Source organism: Megalobrama amblycephala, linkage group LG4, assembly GCF_018812025.1.
Source record: "Megalobrama amblycephala isolate DHTTF-2021 linkage group LG4, ASM1881202v1, whole genome shotgun sequence".
In the NCBI taxonomy this organism is placed as follows: domain Eukaryota; kingdom Metazoa; phylum Chordata; class Actinopteri; order Cypriniformes; family Xenocyprididae; genus Megalobrama; species Megalobrama amblycephala.
In genome coordinates, this window is record NC_063047.1 from 2,974,600 (window position 1) to 2,992,862 (window position 18,263).

The following is an 18,263-nucleotide window of genomic DNA, read 5'->3' on the forward strand; positions in this document are numbered from 1 at the left end:
GTTTGACCAACCTGCTGGATAGTTTTATTTACCCCAACTATTGTTTAAAAATGACTATATGACTGGCTTAAAATGAACTCAAAATAAGTTGGAAATTAGAAATCGGACACATAATTACTAGAGGCAACAATAATAATCAAAAGGTAAACATTTATTAATAAGCAATTTAATAAATTTTTAATTATTATTCATTAAACATTCATAAATGTTCATTTACAACATATTTTGGGTTCATTTTAAGCAATACAGTCATTTTTAAACAATAGTTGAGTTAAATAAAACTACCCAGCAGGTTGAGCAAATATTTAACCCAACCACTGGGTTTGTCCATATTTAACCCAGCATTTTTTTTAGTGTGCATTCGACAGACACTTTACTATCCTATAAAGCCACAAAAGACAACATGGCAAATGTAGCACGTCCAAGATGACATTCATACTATATAGAACATACTTTTTAGTGGTCATGATGTAATTGTTCAAAATATGTACTCACTTGTGGAATTAAGAGCTCCGATTTGTTAATTTTATGGTTAGTGATCTGACCCGCACTAAACTTCTGCATGTAACTCATCTAAACCCATTTATGCATTTGCCATGATAGCCTAAACCTTGTGTGGACTTGGAGGAACCCAAGCGCAATAATTAGGGGTTGTTTAAATAACACCATTTTCAAATAAAAACAGAAAACTTTTTATGCGTTACTACTATATTATACTCGGGCCAGTAAGAAGCTGATTTAAGCCCAAAGTATAGTTCACTTTTTGTGCGTACGCGAGGGTCAGCGTACAGTGTGCATGACACGAATTTCATCATCAGAACAGTACTCGCGTATTGTACGCGCTCCGGCGGATTTTTGATACTTGTACGCGCAGGTCGCACATGCACATGTATTTGTTTTCGCAGTAATTAGTTTATCCACAAGGTGGCAACTGTGCCCTAGGGGCACCAATTCTCATGGTAGTCAAAGAAAAACTGCATAAACAGAACAGAGCGGAACACATGCAAGCTACAGCGACAATGGAGGCCTACGTAGACGAGAGATTGTGTGAAGAGGTTAGAAAGTACCCTCATTTGTACAACTCTAGCATGAAAGAATACAAAGATGTTTACATGGGTTGTAACTCGTGGCGAGAGATTGCTCAAAACCGCGCATGCGTCGAACTCCTGTGTATGCACCAGTCAATGTAGACTTTGCAAGGCTGTGCGTTCGACTGTGCGCATACACCAGTGCATGCGTAAAAAAAAAGTATACACAGGGCTTTAGAACACCTTAGCAATCGCATTGCAATGAGATTCTTCATTACTGTATATTTGTGATCATTTAAGAGTGAAAACATTTACCATATAAGCATTGGATGCATCATTTAAAACATTTTTATTTCTTTATTTTATTAGTGCAAGCAGATTCAGGCACGAGTGCCCAGATTTAAGACAATAAACGTGTTGTTGGGAAATTGTGTCATGTAACGCACCTGTCAATACTTCACATCATAAACACGGCAACTGACTTAAAAACTTACTGAAGCTCTTTTTCTTTGAAACGTGCTGGAGAGCTCATGACTTTCCACACATTTCAGAGGGGAACCATCACCTCCTTCACATGAGCGAACAACAGTTACTGAGTGACTCATAAATGAGACTTCAGAGTCATATCAGTCATTTCACTGCAGCGGGACGCACTTGAGCTTTAGAAAAGAAATGTATTGGTTTCTTGTTAGCAGCAGAAGATAATGTGCCATACTTCACAATGTCTGAATGCTCATTAGATTACAAAAGCAATGTTCACGCAAAACAAGTTTGTGGTTTGAAATGATAAAACAATAGAAAAAGTCCTACAGCATTTGAGTGATGCTTTATATCTAATGCAATGATATTTTGAAGCATGACTCGAGTGAACAAACATCACTGTACGTGTAACACGAGCAGACAGGAAGTGGCTTGTGCTTAAACTAAAGAAAGGTTCTATTTGGAACTCTTTTTTTAAAAGAACGTTACATTGTGACATCAGTTTGATGAAGGACTAAATGTCATTTGGAACATCTTTTTATGCGATAAACATGATAAATGAGCATCAGTGAGTGTGACTGGGGTGTGAATGAATCATGGTCATTGTAAGAGTGTGATCAGAAACACGCAGAACACGTTAAAAGGCCTGCGTCACCGCGTTTATCACGATGCTCGATCAAGGTCGTTAGGAACTAAAACGTAAAGCTGATTCAGAAACGGCATTTCTTTTGAGTCATCTTATTAATGTGCCTTATTATTACACAGATCATTTGCATAGATTGACGTTTGAGTCTGTAAGTGCACACGGATGTAAAAAGCAAAGCAGTTTCTCTTATGCATCTGCTCAGATATGACATCTATGTAGATGATTTAGTTTATATGAGTGAGTCTTATGAAACCTGACCAAAAAAAAAAAAAGATACATATTCAGTTGAGAAATAGTGTATCAGTATATTGGGTCTGTGCAGCTCTTAAAGTGACAGCAGCATAATAAACCTGCTGCTGTCTGCATTTTAATGTTCAGAAAACAACAAAGAAAAAATTCCCTCACTGCTCTTAACTAAATACATTTTGTAACTTTTAATAAAGTCTATAATAAATAATAAAATAAAATCTATATTAAATTTTACAGTGAAGGCAGCAGTGTTATTTTACATTTGACTATTTATTTTCTCTACCTGAAAACATTAACTAGGCCAATTAAAAAAAAAAATGAACCAGATTCAACAGGGCCTAGAAAAAAATCCTTATATATAAAATTGATAAAATAGGTAAAATGTCATAATAATAATCATAAATGTTTCTTGAGCATCAAATCATCATATTAGAATGATTTCTGAAGGATCATGTGACACTGAAGACTGGAGTAACGATGCTGAAAATTCAGCTTTGATCACAGGAATAAATTACTTTGTACAATATATTCACATAGAAAACAGTTATTTTAAATTATAATAATATTTCACATTTTTACTATTTTTACTGTATTTTTAATCAAATAAATGCAGCCTTGGTGAGCAGAAGAGACTTCTTTCAAAAACATTAAAAAATCTTACCAATCTAAAACTTCTGAACAGTAGTGTGTACATGCATATAACAGTTAAAATCTCATGTTCTTGACTGGTTTCATGACATTAAAACAAACCCTAGATGTAAGTGTTGCTTCACCTCAAACCCTGTCACTATCGTACAACTGCGAACTGATCTCATGTCAGTGCGTTATGCTTCATATTCTGAATCTATACAAATGAAGAAGAGAAAGTTACTTAAATGTAGTAAAGGAAACTCAAGAGTGAAAGTACAACTGACAGAAATAACTGCAGCGCTCTGGAGAAGAATGACAGACTGAAATAATGTAAAAGAAATATTTCATTCAGTTCTTAGGTTTTGTTTTTATAGCACTGAAGGTTCTTTATGGAATTTATGAAGATTCTTCTTCTATTATTTTAAGAGCTTGTTTAGATTCAAACACATTTGGGCGCGAAAGTAGGTGAATTCACCTTCCCTCCTCAGTTTTAAGTTGTGCTGGTTTTAACCACAAATACATAACAGCAGCTCACTATGTAGGCTGAATGTGTGCACTTCAAAGTGTTTCAGTTTTGCACCCAAGTTTACACCCTAAAACATGGTGCAAAAACACCCACTCACAACCAGTTAACATTCAAAAAGCAGTCAGTCAGCACACAAGCAAAAAAACATCTACATGCAACTCAAATTAACAATATCTTAATATCCAAGTCAGGAAAAAAAAAATCATATAGGCTGGCTGAAGTGCATATGATTGTTTAAAATGTCTTCATTTAAAAAAGTAACAATCCACCTCAATAGAATGTCATAAAAAAAACACCGTTTCCTCAATTCATCTACTTTATTTATGTTTTATTTGGGAATAGAAATTGCACATATATTCTAGTTACAAAGTACTACAACTACAAAATATTCTAACTGAAACTAGTTCAAGCATGAAAATGCTCATAATACAATCAGACACCTGAAATAAAATGACTTTAAAAAACAAAGCTCTGTGTCAAAGCTTGATTGATAATCAAATGAGAAAGAGTCGAAGCTCAGATCCGCATCAGCTTCCTGTTTGAAGCTCAACCGTCGAGTCTCGTGTGCCTCGTCACACTCAGATTGACCTGATTAACAGCTCACTTTCTAATGCACAAAAAATATATAAACTCATCTCTATACTGAAAATGTGCTGGAGGATTTCCCTCCAAACAGTTTTCACTCAAATAATTACAAAGAAGTGGCGAGTAACACATTTAGTTAAATGTGAAAGACTGAACTACCTTTTTTTTTTTTTTTGAAATTCAAAATAGTGTTGTTAAAAGTGTCGACAAATTTTAAAAACAAATTCGTAAACGCCATTATTGGCCATTGTGTTCACATGCTCATCAGATATGTCTGTGATTGGCTACAATGATCAACGCTTCAAAAACATGTTGTAAATAGTCATCAATGACGCTCTTCACCGAACACAGATACACCATAAATGGTCCCGCTCAGGGTTGCCAGGTGTTCACAACAAAACCCGTCCAATTGCTACTCAAAACTAGCCCAGTTGTGTTTCAGGGGGGTCCCCTGATAAAAATCTTACTCCGGAGGGTGAAATCCACGTTTTTGGCGGGGTTCCCCTGGTAAAATTTGCATTCCCGGGGCTAAATATATCATGTTGTTTGGGAGCACGTCAACACGAGGACATGAAAAACAAACCAGTGTCTTACTGACTATATGCACGGTTACCAGTGTTGGGCACGTTACTTTAAAAAAGTAATTAGTTATAGTTAGTAGTTACTTCTCACAAATAGTAACGGAGTTAGTAACTGAGTTACATCATTATAAAAGTAACTAATTACCAGGGAAAGTAACTATTGCGTTACTTTAAAAAAAAATAAAAAAATAAAAAAATATGCCAAATAAATTGAATGTCATTAAAGAAAATAGCCATTAAAGAAAACGTAGTTTCATATTTATGTTTCAATAGTCCTATGTTATGTTTTAAATCCATTTATTCGATTATGAAAAGTGAACAGCATGAGTAAGATGCATCATAAGATGCGCAAATATATCGGGAGGAGTGGGTCAGACATGATTTTAAACACTTCATTAAGTTTTGTTTTATAGAAAGCCTCTCTTTAAAGTGAATTTCGTTTTGTAAAAATTGTATCTTAATTTTAATCAATGTTTCATCAACCAATTGATTGGATTTAATATATAACAAGCAAATATAGCAGACAATAAAATCATGACATGGAGGCGCGGGCGCGATCACTGGCGCGTGAACTGGAGCGCGTCTTATAGGCTAAATGAACCGAAACTCAGAGGCTGCTTGCCTCGCAGACATGAGAAATATATCTATAGAATGCTTGAAATATCTACTTTAACGAAAATGAAGTAATTAAACACGAAAAGAAAGAGGCTACTCTGATTATATAGCCTAATCCGAATGAAATGTGCGTTATCTCTCTAGGCGCGTCCATATGAGCAGATGATCAGCAATGAGAATCAGCAATGTCAACTTCATCTTTGCAGCCGACACTGATTCAGAAAACATTACTTTATTAATAAACAATTAAAATGTCTCCTTGCTGTTTTTGTCACACTCATAATCATTACTTTTGCCGGTTCTTTATGGCAATTATGCGTGCCCTTGAGTGCTATATAGCCTATATTATGTAAACGCTCCTTATTATGGTTTATTCTCTCCAGTATTTAAGAAATTAAATTAATATAGGCCTAAATGTGATTAGTCAACTAATAGCTTAAATGAACAACTACTAGTCGACTAGAAAAAAAACTCATTTCACATATTTTCGATCAAGCATCAAAAAGGGTATTCTGGTTTGAGCTCGCGCTTCGCGCGCATGCTCTGACAGACACACACACACAGCGCATCGTACATTATTATCAGTTTAAAATTATATTTGTGTATGACTTACCGCAGCACACACCAGAGAAAAAAACTTTGCAGGTCCTATGGCTGAGAGAGAGGAGAGCTTACTCGGATGAAAACCGCTTCAGTGAGCTCAATTATAGTAACGCGGCATTTTTTTTGTCAGTAACGCTAACGGCGTTGTAACGGGAGAAAAAGTAATTCGTTTGATTACTCGTTACTGAAAAAAGTAACGGCGTTAGTAACGCGCGTTATTTATAACGCCGTTATTCCCATCACTGACGGTTACTTCCTGGATTTTGTTAAGCCAGCTCGGGCATTTCCGGTGAGCTGTCATTCTGTACTCGCTGTACATCGACACAAAACCATCAGTGGTGGACTTTTTAATGTTGTATTCATATTTTTATGCAGTTATCATTATCGCACTTGGCTAATTTGCCAATAAACCAGTTTTATTGATTGAGATGAAGCTATTGGGACGGTTTGAATAAGAAACGCTGTAATCAGACACGCACACGCAACATTTTTCCATGTTATTTTTAATGCGATGATGACCACAAACATTATTTGTTCGTCCTTCTGAGATTGTCCCCATTTGTAAAACTGAACATTTCAAGATGTAGGAAATCCAAGATTTGATAGAAAACACTTATTTAAAAATAAAAAAGTCATTAATTACCATTATTACTGTCAGGGGAGCATTTATTTGTGCATATATTAGTAATAGTTTTTCACTCAGTTTCACTTTTGAATAAATATAAAATATAAAATCACTAGGTTTAAAAATACATTTTGTCAAGGTGAAGTTTGAAGTATGAAATACTCACAACATCTAACTAAAGTGCACAATAAATCTTTAATTGTTACTTTAACTGATGCTTTTTTTCACACGAAAGTGTGAAAACTGATGGTCGAATTGAATTCAGCCGAGGAGGAACACTGAGGGACGTCTTTATTCATTTATTTATTATGTCATCTTGCATTTGAATAACTAAATTAATGCTATGCCTGAAGTGACTATATTCTGATTATAAACAAAGTATTACACTACTGATGCTCAACACACCAACAAGTGACATTTCACCGGAAGTTTTCCAGCTGGCTTAGATTAATTGTGTAAGTTCTAAAGAACATTCTGTGCATATAGTCCATTCCGCGTTCCGTGTTCCATGACTACACTGCTCTCACTTTCAAACACTCCCATGCATTGATCATTGAAACCAATCACAGACATACAGGTGCTGGTCATGTAATTAGAATATTATCAAAAAGTTGATTTATTTCACTAATTCCATTCAAAAAGTGAAACTTATATATTATATTCATTCATTACACACAGACTGATATATTTCAAATGTTTATTTCTTTTCATTTTTATGATTATAACTGACAACAAGGAAAATCCCAAATTCAGTATCTCAGAAAATTAGAATATTGTGAAAAGGTTCAATATTGAAGACACCTGGTGCCACACTCTAATCAGCTAATTAACTCAAAACACCTGCAAAGGCCTTTAAATGGTCTCTCAGTCTAGTTCTGTAGGCTACACAATCATGGGGAAGACTGCTGACTTGACAGTTGTCCAAAAGGCTACCATTGACACCTTGCACAAGGAGGGCAAGACACAAAAGGTCATTGCAAAAGAGGCTGGCTGTTCACAGAGCTCTGTGTCCAAGCACATTAATAGAGAGGTGAAGGGAAGGAAAAGATGTGGTAGAAAAAAGTGTACAAGCAATAGAGATAACCGTACCCTGGAGAGGATTGTGAAACAAAACCCATTCAAAAATGTGGGGGAGATTCACAAAGAGTGGACTGCAGCTGGAGTCAGTGCTTCAAGAACCACTACGCACAGACGTATGCAAGACATGGGTTTCAGCTGTCGCATTCCTTGTGTCAACCCACTCTTGAACAACAGACAGCGTCAGAAGCGGCTACAGACAAAAAGGACTGAACTGCTGCCGAGTGGTCCAAAGTTATGTTCTCTGATGAAAGTGAATTTTGCATTTCCTTTAGAAATCAGGGTCCCAGAGTCTGGAGGAAGAGAGGAGAGGCACACAATCCACATTGCTTGAGGTCCAGTGTAAAGTTTCCTCAGTCAGTGATGGTTTTGGGTGCCATGTCATCTGCTGGTGTTGGTCCACTGTGTTTTCTGAGGTCCAAGGTCAACGCAGCCGTATACCAGGAAGTTTTAGAGCACTTCATGCTTTCTGCTGCTGACCAACTTTATGGAGATGCAGATTTCATTTTCCAACAGGACTTGGCACCTGCACACAGTGCCAAAGCTACCAGTACCTGGTTTAAGGACCATGGTATCCCTGTTCTTAATTGGCCAGCAAACTCGCCTGACCTTAACCCCATAGAAAATCTATGGGGTATTGTGAAGAGGAAGATGCGATATGCCAGACCCAACAATGCAGAAGAGCTGAAGGCCACTATCAGAGCAACCTGGGCTCTCATAACACCTGAGCAGTGCCACAGACTGATCGACTCCATGCCACGCCGCATTGCTGCAGTAATTCAGGCAAAAGGAGCCCCAACTAAGTATTGAGTGCTGTACATGCTCATACTTTTCATGTTCATACTTTTCAGTTGGCCAAGATTTCTTAAAATCCTTTCTTTGTATTGGTCTTAAGTAATATTCTAATTTTCTGAGATGCTGATTTTCCTTAGTTGTCAGGTATAACCATCAAAATTAAAAGAAATAAACATTTGAAATATATCAGTCTGTGTGTAATGAATGAATATAATATACAAGTTTCACGTATTGAATGGAATTTTTGATGATATTCTAATTATATGACCAGCACCTGTATCTGATGAGTGCATGAACTCAATGGCCAATCAGAGGTGTTTACGAATCCGCTCAAAGTGTCACATTTTTAAAATTTCAGAGAAAAGAGAAAAGTACTTTGGTACTTTTGACAACACTACTTCAAAAAAGCATAATTTGTTTAGTCCAATGACCAGATCAGGATTGTTTTTTGTGATGAACAGAATCTTTAATAAATCCATCAAGACAATAAAATGAGAATTCACTATCAGCTCCTGACATCTGAATCACTTCAGACTGAAATATAACTTATCAAGCCACATTATTAATCATGATGTTACATCATATCCTCTGGTGGGAGGAAACACACACACACACACACACACGTTTAAGTTGGTCAATCGCAGGTCGATCATCTCACTGATCTGAGTGCTTCAACCACACAAGCTTCAGTTTAAAGTCAGAAAGTGTGACCTCACGGGCCGCTTCCTTCAGAAGGACCGTCACTTCTCTATTGACACGTCTGTTAGAGCGGCTGCTATTGGCCGGTTCCTTATATGTCCATATTTGGAGAAGTGTGCACTACTGAGTGCAGATGATTGATTTCAACTACAGTTTGATAAATGTGAGTGAAAAAAAACCTCATGGCCACAATGTTCTGAGTGGTTTCTTGAGTGAAAAAAGTCCTGCATCCTTGCACTCAGATTTTTAAAGCCTCCATGAAATCAAAATGGACGATTCTTGTATTTGTTTTTTTATGGAATATCGCAGTATTTATAATTAATGATTTATCCGTGCACATGTGCCTCATAATCTTGAATCAGAATAACTTCCCCTCCCTCATGCAGCATCTCTTCTCTTCTCTGATGATGAGGGAGGGGCAACCTGTCAATCACATGAGATCCACCAATAGCAAACCACAACCGTCCAATCAATTACCCACGGACAAAATCAAGCCCCGCCCTACATTTGTTCTTGTTTCAGAAGCGTTGCACTCAGATATACGGCACAATAGGGAAGAAAAGACGAGCGTAACTTCCATTTTTTGCCGTCTGTAAGATTTTTCTCGCCTGTTTTCTGGTCCAGCTGGTGAAAATGGTGCGTCTGATCACTTAGTAAAGTAACAGCAAAAGGTATTATTTTGCAAATGATATCTTATGTAAAGCAGTTGTGAATCAAGTTAACAAGTGTTATGCTCTTAGAAATCCTCTCTTTCATTCTCACGCACAGCTCAGGCTCATGTTTTAAAACCAGAGGAAGTAACAAACGGTGACGCCATCATTTGCAAAACACTGGTCAGCGGTGGATCTTGAGGGACATTTAAAACAGACGGAAAGAAAGACACAAAGGAGGAGAGAAGGGGAGGGGAAGCTGTTGCCAAACAAGATAATGTCTATCAGTCCAGACAGAACAGCCTCGCCAGCAGCCAATCAGCTTTCAGGACAAGAACAGGTCACTTCCTGCTCATATGGTACATATGTTAACCTGTTACATGAGTGACCACAGCTGGAGTTAAACACAAACAAACACAACACTGGCTTCAGTAGATATATCATGAACATTTCAAACCAAGTGTTTGTGCTTCTTTCTTTACAATAAATGTGTGTGTGTGTGTATATATATATATATACATATACAGTCAAACCAAAATGTATTCGGACACCTTAAACATTTCATTCATTAATACAGTTTATTCACTATAGTTTAAATAAATGGTAATAAAATATGACAAGATCTCAGAGTTAAACTGTGTCAGATTAAAATTAATCTTAATTATGTCAGATAACACTTAAGCAAAACATGTTCAGGTCAAAGTGTCTGAATCATTTTTGGTCCCAAATTTTTTATCAATTTTACTGATAGTCCACTAACATGTCACAGTTTACTTTATTTTGCTATCCTCACTTACATCAGTGAACTATAGTGTCCTGCACCCACTAGTAAAAATATATCAAAAATGTCTGAATAATTTTTGTTTTGACTTTTTTGGTTTGACAGGCAATGTTGCAATAAATCAATAATGATTTTTAGGGATTTCCTGACCATAAGGCCATAAATATACAAGTATGTGAATGCAAGCGCATCAATATCTACCAATATAGTTTTTTTTTAAACTGATATGCAGATTAATGATAAAAAGTATTTTTAATACATTTATTTATTTTTTTTTACTATCATTTGATCCATCAGGCTTTAATGGCATATATAATGAAATAATGCGAATATTCAGAGGCTCAAACTGAGCAAAAATAGGCAATTTGATCCAGATCGATGAATTTCTGATGCTTGTAATGTAAACCACTGAGATCTTTATAACACTATATCTATACTAATATGCATATAAATATCTGCCAACAATGTCTTAGTAAGATTATATTTAAACGCTTAGTTTTATGATCAAATCTCTGTAGTTTTAAAACATATAATGCAATAAATGATGATTGAGAGATGAAGAAATATACCTTCCTCAAAAGCCTGATGATCATATTTAATACTCGTGATTTAAAAAAAAAAAAAATAAGCTGCTTCAGTCCAGTTGAAATATTACTAACAATATCAAAGTTATTCTTGCATTTTGAAGGAAACTCCATCTTCTGTGTGACACAAAAGAGGATATTTTGAAGAGCACTGGGGTGAAATAAAAAAAAACACTCATACATTCTTAAATATCTTCTTCTGTGTTCCACAAAAACATGAGGGAGAGTAAATTATGACAGGAGGATTATTTGTGGGAGAACTTTTCCTCAAAGTTAAGTAAACTCTTAGTTATAATGCAATGTGTAATGCGAGAGTTTCATTCACACATGCACACACACACACACACACACACACACACACACACACTGAGGCTGATTCATTAAAAACAACATGCAACTCATTTTTCTCCAATAATTTGATGTATTTTAGAGCAAAAATAGATGTTCAAGGAAAAAAAAAAAAAGATTTTATCCAGTGGTAAACCAGAGTTTCAACCAGAGTTGAAAATAGTTTCATAGGTTTTCTTTGTTAGGATTGGCACTAATGAATTAAATAACTATAGAGTTTCAATTTAATATTGAAAATGTCACTTTAAAGGGTCAATTTAAACACAAACTGCTGACCGTCTCTACAGACCCTCATAATGATGCAGCAGACATCAGGAAGAGTAAAAGAGCATCGAACGCACCGTCGGTGACACAGTTAGACTTCAGAGACCATGAGAAAGTGGCACCAGACAAACTCTCACTCTCCTCTCGATTGGTTAGCATGTTTTCCTCTTTCTCTTCTTTGTATGAGTGGAAAAAGAGAACAATCTTTCAAGTAAACAGCAAACCTGATGATTCTCTGAATGACTGACGGTGTGTGGCGGGAAATATGAGATTTCCTGACTCCTTTTATATTGCATATAAACCTTTTTATATTTGACATTACACTAAATAATCTCATATTTTTTCTTCTTTTTTTCATCTGCTTTTTTGAGTTTTACTTTTGAGTTTCAATTTTGTCAAATCACACAAATTTCTGGTTACTAGTTAAATTTCCATTTGCAAAGTGTTAATTGGTGATGTTTGGCATGTCGAGCATGGGCACTGATCATCCTGCGAGTGTGTCGAGTGATTCCTCACATCATGTGATCAGATGCACCATTTTCACCTGCTGGACCATAATCTCACAGACGCACACTGAAGGAGACAGTTTTGTCACGCCTGCCAATGGCTGGTGGTGACTTAAGAAAATTTACTGGCCAAAACTATTTTTTACCAGCCATGAAACAAAAACAGAGTCTCTATTTCAATGCCAATGCCATGGCTAAATCTACTAATATAATTTTAATAGCCTATATTTTTAAAGACAAGTAAACAGTCAGTAATAAAATAAGAACAACCAACTAAATTACAAGCAATAGCACAAAAAAATAATAATATAACAAAGATGCAAATGAAATAAGCAATGCTTTTCATGCAGGTCTAACAGTAGTTTTCAGGTACAGAAATGTAATAAAGTAGGCCAGTCAAATAAATAACACTGCATAGTCTTCATCCTTTTAAAAGAGCAGTGAGGGATTTTTTTCTCTGTCTTGTTTGGTTAACATTGAAACGCAGACAGCAGCAAGATTATTAGGACGCTGTCACTTTAAGAGGGAATGCACGCACAGATCATGTGTTTTCTTTCTCAGCTGAAGACATAACTCACTATGTTTACTAGGATACTCGCCGACAAGCATTTTTTACATAATTTTGTGAATTTGTCCGTTCAAGCGCAAGAAGGCATGAAAGAGAGCTCAACTTAGTACTTCAGAGATTTTCGTGATGATGCAGCACTGACCGTCATCTGTCCCGAGCGTCGTTCATGTTTGTTCACTTTCATGTTCTCATATTAGAATTCATGAAAAAAATGTTACCAGCCATCTGGCGACTGACACGGTTTCATATACTCACATTTGGCACTTGGTGAGTGTTAATTTTAGGCCCTGGTTGTGTCCCAAATGATGCACTATTCACTAGTGTGTGAATTTTAAAAGGTTATTTTAGGGGACGTTTACACAACAACAATATGCTTAAAATGGAGAGTCACCATTATCAAAACGATTTACACAGATCCACGAAAACACGAAAAAACGCTGTATTCTGCTGGCAGGACATTAGATGGCGATTAAATACTACACTCTAAAAAATGCTGGGTTAAAAACAACCCAAGTTGGGTTGAAAATGGACAAACCCAGCGATTGGGTTGTTTTAACCCAGCGGTTGGGTTAAATGTTTGCCCAACCTGCTGGGTAGTTTTATTTAAACCAACTATTGTTTAAAAATTGCTATATGGCTAGCTTAAAATGAACCCAAAATAGTTGGGAAATTAAAAACCAGATGCAATTAGAGGCAACAATAATAGACAAAAGGTGAATGTTTATTAATAAGCTTTAATATTTTATTAATATAAATTTAATTGTTTAATAGTTTATTAATATAAATGTATTAATAAGCAATTCAATAAATGATTATTGTTTAATAATTATTCATTGAACATTAATAAATGTTCATTTCCAACATACTTTGGGTTCATTTTAATTAAGCAATACAGTCATTTTTAAACAATAGTTGAGTTAAATAAAACTACCCAGCAGGTTGGGCAAACATTTAACCCAACCGCTGAGTTAAAACAACCCAATTGCTGGGTTTGTCCATTTTCAACCCAGTATTTTTTAGAGTGTATAGACTGAGCATGTAATACCAAAGACTAACACAAGACACGTCACTCGTATTGTTTTGAATGGGAGAAATTGCGACGTGCAATATGGTGGAATAAGTCCCGCCTTCAAAATAAAAGAGCCAATCACCGATTGGTAAAGTCATCACGTCACTGCAGAGCTCCGGTTCTTATAGAAACAGTCCGATGCGCACTTCAGACTGTGCATTAGGTTGATCCAGCCTGAAAAATACAATTTTTTGTCATGATTCAAGCGTTTAGAAACAAAAAGTATGAGGCAGTTGTCAGATTTCATTGGTGATTTCAAATATGAAATTTAATGGAAAGCTTGGCGAACAGCTTTGGAGAATTTGATGTTTCCCCATTCAAAGTGATAGGAGATGCACTTATATGCTCATTCTTATCGCTAGTAAAGGCTCATCGACTGAAAATTGGCATTGTATATTATACTCAGTGTTGTGTTGCGGTAAAAATAACAACAGGGCAGCGTCAGCAGCTCACTGAGTGCAACCATTCGACGTCATCGACAGAGAACGTACTGTGCACCCAAACAAAATGGTGTCCAAATATGTCATGGATTTTTTTAAATAGCGTCTTTCATACTGCATATTTCAGTAAGAGACATCATTTACGTTATATTAAGCCATGCGAGTCTTAATACCAGGGCTTTCCTTTAAAGGGACTTTGCACGGCGTCGTCGTTTCCACAGATTCGCGTTTTTTACACGGAGACCGTTTTCAAAAAACTTGCATTTAGAAAGTTTGTGTTTTCAGGCACCCAAAACGCTGTTGTCGTGCAAATGAACGGCCAAAACACATCACAAGTTTTATTTTTTTTATTTGAAAACTGTTGTGTAAATGGCCCCTTAGTTTTATCTGATCGCCCCTCCCCCTCAGTTACATAATTAAAGAGAGTGCATGAAGTGTCCACTCGTTTTCTCAGTTAATTAAGTGCATCATCTGGGTATTTAAAGTCCACTATTTCTTTTTACAATTTTCAGTGTGAACACAACACTTGCACTATTTATACTACAAAACAGTACTTGAATTGGGATGCACCATGGGACTTTCATCAGAAAGCAACATCTTGGCAAACACCAAACATTGCTTTCATTATAAAGCACTCGGAAACTTCTGAAACACTTTGGCAAGCACCTAACACAGGAAATGTCATCTAATTTTGACTTGTTTTTATTTTTACGTCCAGGATTGTTTGTAGAACCCTCAAACTAGTCAAGTCACATTTATTTCTACAGCACTTTTATACACTACAGACTGTTTCAAAGCAGATTCAACAGTATTAATGTGTGCAAAATTCTTCCATTATGAATCAAATGCAGTTTCAGCTGTAAAGCAGCTCTGAAAACACACGAGTGTCATTATTCAGCTCAGTTTGATTCAATGCCGATTCAATTCTTTAACTGTGTGAATGTTGCAAAGTTTGTTAATTATGAAGCAAACTCCACAGCTTTACAGAGAAGACAATAGCATCATCATTAAGCTCAATTCAACGTGGTTAAAAGCATGTGGTCTGTATTCATAAAAACGTACAAAAAATAGTTTAGATGTATTAAAACACACTTAGGCCTTTTGCTTAATATTCACTTTTTACATAAAAATATCTTTAATATAACAAAACGTCTCATTTTAAAATAGCATTTATATCTATTAAATATTTAACATTTATTTTTAATGCTAAAAAATCCCTTTTTTGAAGGGACAAAGGCATTGAAACGGGCGGGTAAATGTGTCATAGCGAAACCAAACGAGACGCGAGTCAACTTCAGATCACATCTATCTCACCACACCTTTTTCCACTCGGCTTTTTATAATTGTTCAAAAACCATGCGGCTCTGACCTCAAGCACACACACACACACACACACACTTAAAAAAATCCCCAGCTCGGCTCTCCACACACCGTCTCGCTGTGTCAGGTTGTCATGGCTGAAAACAGACTTTGAAAGGCTGGTCTGATAAAGTGAGGTGGGGAATTGAAACCTGGGCTGGTGTTCCCTGTATGAAAATAAATGTTCAGGCCTTCAAACCGAAGCAACTATAAATGAGAAGGAAACTTCTGATGTCCTTGCTCACATATAAAGCAGAAAGAGAAGAACGCTGTGGTTTTAATGCCACTTTAAACCTCGTGTGCATGACAATAACCGCTAAAAGACCCTCTTAAAACCACAGCGCTCCAAAGATCTGGCTTAAAAATCATTCGGACACATGATTCATCTAAATATAAATTCTCATTAATCGACTGATCTTGATCTCTGCTTCCCTGCATGCAATCGTCACAGCATTAGAAGATGCTTTTGTCAAATAAATAACAGGCTTTAAGCAACATTTGTGCTGTCAGTAGTCAAGAAGGCATGCATGCACGTCTTTTGCAGGTGTTGCACACAGGAAATAACACGCGTGAGTTGCTCTACGGGTCCTTCCTGTGCCTGATCAGATCACATCTTCATTTCTGCTCTTTTAGTCAACATCTAACTTCATTTTAGACCAAATTGCGTGAATTCAGATGCATTTTTCAACCTCGGTCGGTGAGACACAAAGTTTTATAAAGTCCTGGCATCATTTCTCCCACTGTCTGATAATTCACTTCCCTCTGATGGGGATTTAAGAGACACTCTTTGGCATTTCCTCTCGTGTTGCAACTGTTAAGCAACGGGAGAACAAACTGAAAGAGCTCAGGAGAACAGAAAGCAAGATAAGGGTGAACGCTGACTGAAAAAAAACTCTTATCTATGACATGTAAATGTTCATTTCAACCATTTTATCCTTTGACACACCAATTTTGAAATTTGATTGCATCCTTGAATAGAGGAAAAAGTAGCATATTGGTGTAACAGGCATGATTGAAAACAAGTGTTTTACTATTTAATCGTACAAACTGGCATTAACCTGAACTGAGAACACTAAATGTGTTTTCAGAACAAAATTGTGTCTCCCCAAAAGGGCACCTGTTAAATTAACACTGCATTCACAATCGGTGTATATCTTCAGACGTGAATATGTGTGGACATTAGCATATCGGTGGGCAAGAACCAGCGAATGACAGAGGAGCGTGAGGCACTGACTGTTATGCCTCTTCCTGTGTGGTTGAGCACCACGTGGGTTGGCAGCGAGGTTAAATACGAGCACTTCTCCTGTTTTAGGCCCATTTCTACTTGGGCTGGAGAGGAAGACGCTAAAAGACGCCGGTAAGACCGCTGGAGAAGAGCATGGCAAATATGACTACTGATCTACGGATGTAACGGAGCCAAAAAAGTTCTGATGGGTAACGTATGCTCACGGCTATATTAGTAAATATGAAGCGATTTAATTTTTTACATTTGGACTTTTTTGTTTCTTCATGACTGTATAACATGATGCATAACTTTATGTATTAATGCATTTTCCCATTTTTAACTTTAATGTTCAATTTTTGGAATGCAACAAATAGTGAGTTGTATTTTGATATTAATAATGAACTGAATTGAATTATGTTTTTAAAAATTTTTTCCTGTTGAGCTAAAATGTTAAAAGCACGAAAAAAGAGAAAACTTTTTTTTCTATCATTGCATTTTTTTTTTTTTTTAAATAGGTAAAACATCAGCAAAAGTGTGCATTTTAAATATTATCTGTAAGAAAACGCCTTGTTTTGAAGGAAAAAGCTTACTCATGTTGAACAAAATGGCTGCCATGTGATGTGAAGGAAGACATTTGGTTTTGTGACGGCTAGCTTTTATCAATGACGCATTCTAAAAATGTTTATTTCAATCTACCTGTTTTCAACAGTTGATGTAATCGTGTATAAACTTTAACGCAGTTCAACAAAATGTTGGTTGCAGTATATTTGTTGTAAGTTTGCACTTTGTGCACCAACATAATTTGGTTCAACTGTTTAATTTTGCATGTCATATGTTCAAATAGCATTCAATCAAACTTAATTTCCCAGTTTAAAGTTTGCGTAAAGTTTGGGTGGGGTTCACAGGCTGTGCACAAGTGTGTGTGTGTGTGTGTGTGTGTGTGTGTGTGTGAAGGAGGAGCTTGAGATCTCAAGTGTTCATCACGACCTCCAGAGGAGACGTGGACACCTGGACACTGGGAAGTACAGTGCAGTCATCCATAAAGTAGAAAGCACTACTAAACCCCTCGCCACAGTGTAGTGTTTCCTACTTTATGGATGAGTGTACTGTTGGCTGCTGGGAAACTTCACGGCGCTCGATGCACAACGATGGGAAAGACAAAAGAGGAAGTCACTTTGTTTCGTAAAGCCGCACTCGTCTCATAGTGTCAAAACACGTCCACGTGAGGCGGTGGTGCGCTTACAGAAACTGAAGTGAGCTTTCTCTGAACGCTGTTGCTGCAAAATCATTGAAAAGATGTGTCTTGTTGTTCAAATGCAAACTTCAATAA